Below are 10,627 nucleotides of genomic sequence, written 5' to 3'. Positions count from 1 at the left end.
GTTTTATTAGTTCAGAAGGCTCTGGCTACTTCAACGGGTTGTTTCTTTGCAAAGATGATGATGTTTTGTCTTTTGTTCAATATATCCGCGAAAAAGTGCAACATGTAAGTGCACTACACTGCCTCAGATTGCTTGCAAGTACACAGTATGATTTCATATGTTTTTCAAAAGTTTTATACACTGATTTCACAAATATAATGTGTACACAATTCATGATCAAGCCTATCAGCTTATTTTCTGTCTATCACAAATGCCTGTTTTTCCTTTTATTTTTCTATTTCACGTAGGTGGGAGGCAAAGGTGTTTGTGGTTCTGCAGAGTTTGCAGCTGCCAAAGAGTCTTCCAGAAAGACCAGCAGTAAACTTGATGAGGAGGTCATTGAAGTTTCTGTCTGTCGGCATGGTGTTCTTTTGAGGGCACTCAATATGTTCAGAGGAGCGATCTATGCCTATCCTCTGTACTTGCAGAAAGAACTCTGCACAGAAAATTCAACTTTCTTTTGTGCTGACATCATGTGCAAATACTGGCCATACTTAATTAAAGTGTGTCACGCCTGCCTGGAACTGAGACCTCTTCTGAACATGAAGCCATTCCTCTCAGTTATGCATGCAAAAGTACATGGCATAAAATGCGAGGTATATTACACCAATGTGTTTGTTTGCCTTTTTAAATGTTGTTTTATATTCTGATAAAGCCTGTATGTACTAAACATTTTCTCACTAAATAGATAAAATGGAGTGGAAGCTTCCAAACGGGTGCTGCATATACCATGGGAGAAGAAGTAGAACAAGCGAATAGCTTTTTATCAAGGATTGGTATAAGCACTAATTTTATGTCCAAAGGAGGTTAGCAAGTTTATTTGTAATATTGCCTTTCCAAATATTTCAATTTTCTAGTAACATTTAACCCAATAAATATGAGACTTTGGTATTTGGTGTAAATATTAAATGTGTTTGTTTTGATTGACAGGACGCACAGATTTGCTCACGTTGCAGTGTATGAGGTGGAACAAAATGAAGGTGCAAAATCTGTGCCAAACTCTTTGCACAAGATACCAAAAGGCAATGTTTATTTATATTATTCTTTATTACCTGTGTTAAATGTGAAGCATCAATCTCTTCCAAAGTTCCAGAAACTACTTGAATTTTCTGGCATTTCTCACAAAATATCATGTCTACGTCTCATTTAATTTACAGACAGACACATTGTTACATTGATCAAATTATTGAATTGCTCTACATATTGATTATACCTTTCAAATATTCAGATCATAGTTTGAAAAAAAAATGTATGTGAAACCCTCAACAAAAGCTAATTGCTGTTGGAATTGGTTATCGACAGTTCAGACTGTAAACCAATAGATATGCTGTGGAATGATATCTAGAGAGCTATTTAGACCAGATATTCTAAAACGTAGCTGAGATGAAGCAGTTCTTTAAGGCCACTGAAACTCTCGGTTGATGTTATTGCTGCTAAATGTGCTAAAACACCAGGGGTGTAACAATATATCGTGCCACAATATATCGCAATACAAAAATGCAACAATACGTAATGTGGATAGTGACGATACGTATCGTGGAGATACAAATAAAAATTACTGTATGAGGAAAAAAATTCTTGTTTTAGTGTCAGTACTACATTGAACTACTATATATAATGTATAATAATGCAATGTGAGTATATTTGTGGGTCCTGATATTGCCAAATGTCTGATGTTACCCGTAAAAAGTGGCTGACATTATTTTAAATATATTTAGTCAGTGAAAGAGTGCAAGCATATTCATCTAAAATAATTCTGTATTTTCAGAATCATGAATATTTTTAATTTGGTGTCACCATTGTCCTTGGGTTACAAGCACCAAGTCCAAGCCTATTCATTTAAACCCACAATGTAATATCAAATTTAGCATTTTAATCAACAGTACATTTTTTGTTTACCTTTTATCATATGTCTTGGAGTATCGCAATAATATTGTATCGTGAGTTCAGTATCGTGATACTGTATCGAATCGTGACATGATGGTATCGTTACACCCACTATAAAACACATATTCTTCGCAATTTCACTTTTGCCACGGCTCTGATAATGTTTAATGGGATATTCAATTTGATAGTATTTCAAAACATTAACAATTATATATTATTTTAATTATAAGCACATTTTGATTTGCCTATGCTTTTGGCTTTCATGAAGATGAGATGACATTTTGTGATCCATTTATGCAGAAAACCAACTAATCACATACTCTTGACATTGTAACTAACTCACTGGTTTACTGGTTTGTATGTTTCAGACTCAGCAGAATCTCAAAAAAGAGACTGAAAGCCTACATGAAATGAAAACCGAACTGGCTGTAGATGATGGCGTACTCCATCAGTGGGTCACAGATGTACAGGAGTGGGCACACACTAGTATGTAACGGCTACAATAAATACATTTATACTGTCATTTAGTGTACAATTGCAAAACACTATCACTGCAGTGCTATAACTTGTGATTGAACAAGCAGTTTTATAAATTGATTAACACTGAGATGTCTTTTTTTCTTCTTTTTTTAAGCAACTGTTAGGGACTGTGATGCTACAATTCAGCCGATAAGGAACACAATAGAAGAATTGTCTTTGTGCATTAAACAACGGAAGCATCGTCTTTACAGACACACTGGTATTTTAAATATTTAGGGAGAAACGTTGTTGTCGTCCTTGTAGTTGTTATTACTAATACTGCTACAATTATTGTCGTTAACGGTAACAAATAGTCATATGCAAAATGTCTAATGTCAATTCATTGCTGACCCTTCCACTAAGATTGTGTCTGTCGAGGAGGTCCTTCAAAATGACTATGTTTTCCCCTGGCAGCTAACAGTGCCAGGTCAGTGATGCATAGCATAGGTATTCACTTTAAAACATTTTGTCAATATGTATTTTGATTTACATGATATACCTGTATTTTGTAGATGATGTCAACCTCTTAACAAATGTCTTTGACAAGGTGATGCTAATTCGACGACTAGAGGAAGAAAAGATCATCCTTGTTCAAGAGGCAAAGCAGCACTGGCTTTATCTAAGAAGTCAGGAACACAAACTGAACAGTTTGCTTGATAGCATCATTTCAGGTGGTAAGAATTGCTAAAATTGCTTTTGTCAATTAAAAAAATATATGCATATTTCTTAACTGATCCCACTGACACACTGATCCCACATGAAATGTTAACTTAATTGTCTTTTTTGTGTGTGTTTGTTTTATAGTTAACCCCTGGAATCTTCCAGATGATGGGATTCAAGGACTTCGGTGTGTGTTGCAGAGAAAATTACATCAGCTAAGAGCACACCAGGACACTGTTAACATAAGTTATCAAGCAATAGACAGCATCACGCAACACATTGCTGTTGAAGAATGTGATTATGGAAGCTGGCCAGAACACCTGGAAGCCCTTTACTCAAGCAGTACTGATCAGAGCTCTGATGAAGATGACTAACTTCTGCTGTAGTTATTAATGTACATTGCATGTTGTTTGTCTTTCGCGCTTCATATATTCTCTCATTCTTTTTCTCCATATTTATGTTTCCTTGCTCTTACTAATATATATATATATATATATTTTTTTTTTATATATATATATTCACATATAAATATGTCCTCCTCTGTGTCTGCATGTGTGCATTTGTGTGCTTGTACTGCATGAGACAAAAAGGTGTTAACTGAGTAGGAAGGGGCATTAAGAGGCTAATATGAAGTAATCCATTTTGTAACAAAAAAATTCTTTCTCTTTTCCAATGGGATTCACAGACACGTATACTATAGTGGAATGCTGGGATTGGGGAAGGTATGGGAAGTGTTTTGAGAAATACAATTTTTTTTCGATGATTATTACAAAAAAAAAGTTAAATGTTGTTAAATGAAAATATAAAAAGTGGCCAAATCTAGTAGTTTGTTTGAGTGACAACTGATTTCTATGTGAAATTTACAGTAAGTAGTTATACTTTTTCTACTACAAGCTATTAGATTTTAATTTTTAATACAATATATGTACACACACACACACACACACACACACACACACACACACACACACACACACACACACACACACACACACACACACACACACACACACACATAAAGAGTATATAAACTAAAAGTTTAACTAACTTTGTCTTTTATAAAAATTCGTTGTACTATGAATATGACCACCTTCATCGTCTAACCGTATATTTGTCACGTGATTTCTGTTACTTTTTCCACCATTAGTGAGGATAAACCAACTGGTTCCCAATTCATTCTCATCAATGTAGAATGATATGTGTGTGATGTTTTAATGATACACACTTCAATTTAACGTCAGTCAGTCAGTGCAATGGGATCATTAATTTAGTGATTTTAACATCTAAACAAAGTATAAATATATAACAATATATACAAATAGCAATAAACTTGTATGTTGTTTATTTTGATATTAGTGTTCACACATTAGCCTATGACATAAAACATTAAACATAGGGTCGGTGAAGGGTAGGCCTATGTGCAAAGGTTTGTCAACTCATAATTGGTCAGTAGCTAACCCAGATAGGACCAGATAGCTACATTTATGAAATGTCTATATGCATCTTTTCATTTGGAATATATATTTTCAGGAGTGTTTGTTCATGTTAAATTAACATTTAAAAACGGCAGGCTGTCCTTGCAAACCACACAGAAATACAGTATATGTCACACGCTCTATGGAGCAAAGATAAGGATAGGCTACCAGTCCAGCAGTTTTTTGTTGCAGTTGATTTTGTTTAAGGATTGGAAGAAAAGGATTGTCTCCTCTGTCTTTTTGACACTTTAGGTGGTGTTGGTACCCCAGAATTGATTTGCACTGATGCCCAGGAACCTAAAAATTGACAATTTCTAACCATGTACCCATTAATCCGTAAAGATGCAATAACTGCATTGCTCTTCCTCACTGTAATCCCAAACAGTTGTTCTAGCTCATAACTAATAAGGTCATATTTGTTGAGATTTATGCCACTTTAATTGAATAGGGCTCAATATTTTATAGCTAATTTGTGTGGAACACTCAAAAAGTTTAGGAACCATACCGTTATGGTGGGTGGGTCTTATCTCTCCCTCAGGAAAGCTGACTCAGCCATCTTGAATTTGACTTGATGCGGAGAAGTTTTGGCCAGCCGCACAGTTTAATTTGTTTTTATTCGTTTGCATCAATGCGCACTTTTATCCCCTCGTTTCAAACCACCACCCCAGTTTTTTTCATTAGGATTATTGCCCTCCTTTTTTTAAGTGCCATCTTATTATCATCAGCCCTGATTTGGTAAGTAACGCTAACGTTTTTTTGTTGTTGTTTTTTTTAAATTGAATTTCAATAAATAGTCTTAAATTTGGAACTAGGAATATATTTGTACAATGTGCACATTGAATATTTGTTGTGTTAATATTTGTTGTAAATAGTTTACAAATCCAAGTAATTGTAACTTTAGAAGTTGTTGAATCTTACAACAGTAACGTTACTGTAAAGTTATCAGCGGGTTTCCTGGAAGAACTACATTTCCCATAATGCATGTTTTCTCGGGACATTGACGAAAAGCATAACGTTAACTTACTGATTCCCGGTTTCTGCCGGTTGTTGTTTTCGCTGTTCGCTGTTAATGCACGTGCGTACTGTGAGTAACGCTATACATGGGTTTCAGTCACGTGACTTTTTTGGTGTGGCCGCCATCTTTAGGACCGTAGCGCCCGCGCCACCGACCGTCGATTTCAGGTTTAGCTCATTTTACTGTCTATGATTCCAGGGAAAATAGCAAACGTTAACGTCAAAGAAATGCTAACGTTACTCAGACGAAAATCGCTCATCTATCTGATAAAGAAAAGCAACGCTATTACAAGAAAATTGATATTTTGGGTTTTGATCCGTATTTACTTCCGAATCAACTACTGACCCCGCTGAAATCTGTCGTTAACTTGCCAAACATGTCTTTTGGTGACATTTACATCTACCTCGTCCACAAACCTTCTACATACAGCGGGGAGTCCCTCAAGGCATACAAGAGCACTGAAGCGTACATGTATTTTAAATCAGGATGGGTGAATGATCCTCGAGTTTATCATCTGGAGATGAAGAAACTTTTCTTATTTACACTGTAAGCCCTTACAGGTTGATTGAACTTAAAAAAATTATGGAAACTCGTTGCCCTAAAAAAAACTTAATTTTGTATTGTTGAAAAAACAGCATATTTTAAGTTTAATGTACTTAAGATTTCAAATGCATTTAAATCGAAAACTTTTAGTTCATTGAACTAACAGTTTTTAATGCAGTGCAATTGAAACTTTAGGTACATAAAACTTAAAATATGCTGTTTTTTTCAACAATACAAAATTAACTTTTTTAGGGCAACGAGTTTCCATAAATTTTTTAAGTTCAATCAACCTGTAAGGGCTTACAGTTATGCACAGACAACATATGTGAAACCTACAATCTGGATGAATTTTGTGAGTAGACCCAAAACTTTAATTTAAATATAGCTATTTACTGTAAATGATTTAATAAAGATACACCTGCATTACAAATAAGGATAAGGATAACAATCATTTTTTTGAACTTACAATTTATTTGAATTCACTTATCAAAATCAGTTTTCAAAGACTGACAAAAACAAAGAAATATCTTAAGTACCAATTACCAAATTTCAAATCTTTAAAACAGTATTTTAAAACTTTTCAAAATATTTAACAAGCACTGTGTTATACTGTATTATTAAGGAACATGAACATTTGTCCAACCCTAAGGCATAGTTCAATGAAAGGGAACATTTTTTATCTAACGATTCTGAAAGAGAACCAGAAGAAAAATGCATTTATCTGTTTACATGGTAATCTGATTTGTAACAGCCAGAATCTTGCCCTTCAACTTCTTCTTTCCTAAACCTAGCAAAACTTGCTGAATGAAAAGAAAGGTGTTGCCCATGCAGTTTGGGTATTCTAGGTGCAGTGCGTAGATTAAACCAAAAAGAAGACACATGGCCTGGGGTATGTTGTCTAAATTGTCCATTCCAGATCATCTTGATTAGCCTTGCTTTGAACTTGAATTTGCAGAGTAACAAAAAACATTAGATTGCTTTTTACATAACAAATAAAAATTATATCTTTTTTGATCTGTTATCTACAAAATTTATATCCAAAATAAAAAAATACTATCTTTGTTTGTTTGTTTATTCACAATACAATACCTCTTCAACACATTACAATAGTACAGTTTGAAGATACAAAGTAGGTTAAGTATCATGAAATGGGTCTCCCAAAGAAGCTAAAAAGCTTATAAATAGGGGCCCATGGTTCTTGTACAAGTAATTATAGACAAGGTACAGTGAGAACACAATAAGTGCACACAGGGAATACCACAACATACGTATTAACAACATACTCACTCGTACAATCATACACACATCCCAGTAATCCATGAAAGTCAGTTTTAGAATTAGATATAGGTTAATAAGAACTTATGTTTTAATTGTCTTTTGAAGTTGGAGATAGTGGGCAACACCTTAAGACCATCATCAATCCCGTTCCAGATCTGCGGCCCCTTACAAACAACACTCATACTGGTGCGCACATGTCGGCGGTATTTTCCTAATATAAGTGGTTTGATTCTCGTTTGGTATGTATGCCGGGGGCTGTAGATAGGAACAAGACTACTCAACCTAGGGTTCAGGCTATTTACGATTTGAAACATTAGACAGGCATTATGATATTTATTTAGCTCAGCCAGTCTTAATATCTTAAAGTGATAAAAAAAGGGGCGGGTCGGGAAATTTATCTCCGACCAGGACAGAGCCCGTATGGCTTTCTTTTGCAAGGTTTCGAGTTTTTTAAGATGACTTGTAAAGGTGTTGCACCATATCACATTACAATAGATAAGATGTGGTTCAAAGAGAGTTTTATACATCATCATAAGGGCAGACAGAGGAAGAAAGTGCCTGATCTTATAAAACAAGCCAACATACTTTGATAATTTATTTACTAGATGGTCAATATGACATTTAAAGCTAAGAGATTCATCAATGAGGACCCCCAAAAATTTTGTTGAGTATACTCTTTTTATTACCTGCCCATTGATTTTAATCAGGCATTGTGCAGTGTTTTTTAAAAAAGCTGATTTTTTGTTCGCATTAAATAAAATGAAATTTGTTTTGCTAATATTTAATGACAGTTTGTTACATTTAAACCAGGAGTCAACTTTAGTTAACTCTGAGTTTACTATATCTTGTAGTATATGTGGGTTTCTGTGTGATGCAAATAGATTTGTGTCGTCAGCAAAAATTATTTTATGAAATATATTAGAGGAATTTATAAAATCATTTATGTATATAATGAATAGAAGTGGACCCAAGATTGAACCTTGGGGGACCCCATAGATTATAGGTATACAAGTAGAGTTTTGATCATCGGCATGGACATACTGTTCCCTCTCATTTAGATAACTTCTGAACCATTCAAGTGCTAGACCTCTGATACCATAATGATGTAATTTGTATAATAAAATATCAAAGTCAATGGTGTCAAATGCTTTTGATAGGTCCAAGAAGACACCAACACCGCATTTTCCCTCTTCAATACAGTCATTAATTTGTTCTATTAAGTCGAGTATTGCCATACAGGTTGTGCTCTTTTTTCTAAAACCATATTGTGAAGGGACAAGAATATCCAATTTGTCAAGATAACCACTAAGTCTATTGTGTACCACTTTCTCCATTACTTTAGAGAAAGTGGGTAGAATTGATATGGGCCGGTAATTGCTCATATCATTTCTGTCACCAGATTTAAAAATTGGGATTATCTTAGCAATTTTTGTCATTTTTGGTACAGTACCAGTAAATAAAGAAAGATTAATACAATGAGCCAATGGTTCTACAATAATGTTCGCTACTGCCTTCATGATCCTACTGCATATTCCATCCACACCAGCTGAGCATGAGCTCCTCAAGTCCAAAATGATCTTGAGGAGTTCAGTACCGTCTGTTGGCTTCATAAAAAATGAGTGAGTGTAGCTACCAGAGAGAAAGTGCTTAAAGGTGACATCCTGGGGTTGGCTTATCTTTTTAGACAAATGTGCACCTATTGAAGCAAAATGATCATTAAAAGTCTGTGTTAGATCAGCTTTGGCATCACCAATGTCAGGTAGAACAGTCGGTTTATGCCTCCTATTAAGAACTTCATTTAGAACATTCCATGTCCTCCTGCAGTCCCCCTGCGAACCTTTTAACAGTTCGGTATAGTGAATTCGTTTTCTTTTTCTTATGATCTGTGTTAGTTTATTTTTATATGAAATATATTTCTCTTTTTTTAAGATAGAAGGGCTTTTTATGTAAGATTTATAAAGCTTAGCTTTACATTTAATTGACTTCAAAATCCCCTTTGTGATCCAAGGGTTCTGGAGAGTAGTACTGCATCTGACAGTCTTCTCAGGAATTGTGTCCTTGATGGAATCTTGAATAATCTTTATCAGACTGTCATATGCAGTATCAGGAGTCACATGACAGAGTCCCATGACTTTGCCTGTAAGTTAAAAGTTAAATGTTGTAAGGTTCTCTCATTGATTATTTTAGATTTAATTTTAAAGAGTGAAGGAGAGAATGATTTATCAGAACCAAAGAATATTACAATGGGAAAATGGTCTGTGATGTCAGACTGCACAACTCCTGTCTCCAACATAGTATTTTGAATATTAGTCACGATATTATCAATAATAGTTTTAGATGTCGGTGTCTCTAACTCTAGTAAATCTGTTAATGGTGGGGAAAAAGGAGGAGGAATGCAATGTGTTCATGAAGTCGTGTTTTGCCCCATCTTCCTTAGAAATATCAATGTTATAGTCACCAAGAAGTATGCAGTCCTTTTTTAGCTTATTCAATTTATGTAATAGATCTTCCAATTTACTGCAAAATATGTCAAGAGCAATATCTGGTGGACGATAGATAACACCGGCAATAAATGTTTTGTCAGACGTGTTAATCTCAACAAACAAAGACTCACAGTGGTCATCCTCTAAACAAAAATCACAGATATTGACTTGGAGACAGCTCTTGACGTAAAGGCAGACCCCTCCACCTATCCTATTAGTTCTGTTCTTAATGTATAGATTATACCCATCGAGATTAAGTAAATCGACATTTGAAAAGTCATTTAGCCAAGTTTCACTACATCCAATAACATCAAAATGACAGCTTAAGTTAGATAACAGGAAAGCTAAATCAGAGTGATGTTTGTTTAGGCTTCTGATGTTTAAATGTAACAGTGAATAATTATATATATATCATTTAATGGTTTTACATTTTCAAGGTCAAAAACATTACAACTGATTTTTCAACCCATATCAATGCAGTGCTGAGAATCTCCAACGATATTAAGATCATCAAAGCCCATATAAACAGTACAAATTGATCATGGAATTTTCTGGAATTACATTGAAACATTGACACGGCAATAGCCGCAAACGCCAACGGAGCAACCACACGCATACGCATACACACAACATATACATAAAAAAATATTGTGGTACCATTGTGAAGTAATTTGTACCACGCCACAGTCATCAGCAACAACTTGCAATGAAAAGAAAAAAAAAGAAGA

At 34.7% G+C, this 10,627-nt stretch overlaps 1 long non-coding RNA gene across 1 annotated transcript; it reads left to right on the top strand.

Moving 5' to 3' along the window:
- The first annotated feature begins 738 nt into the window (after nucleotides 1–738).
- LOC143718513 (uncharacterized) lies at nucleotides 739–2,662 on the top strand. Its single transcript, XR_013196419.1, has 4 exons — nucleotides 739–845; nucleotides 970–1,061; nucleotides 2,295–2,412; nucleotides 2,561–2,662. It is a non-coding gene; the product is annotated as an uncharacterized LOC143718513 (long non-coding RNA).
- The last annotated feature ends 7,965 nt before the right edge of the window (nucleotides 2,663–10,627 follow it).

The sequence above is a fragment of the Siphateles boraxobius genome, unplaced genomic scaffold (assembly GCF_051911475.1).
Source record: "Siphateles boraxobius isolate OS27281-9 unplaced genomic scaffold, OSU_SipBor_1 61, whole genome shotgun sequence".
Taxonomy (NCBI): Eukaryota; Metazoa; Chordata; class Actinopteri; order Cypriniformes; family Leuciscidae; genus Siphateles; species Siphateles boraxobius.
Note: the sequence above shows the minus strand (reverse complement) of the source record. Positions and strands in the feature narration are given on the sequence as shown.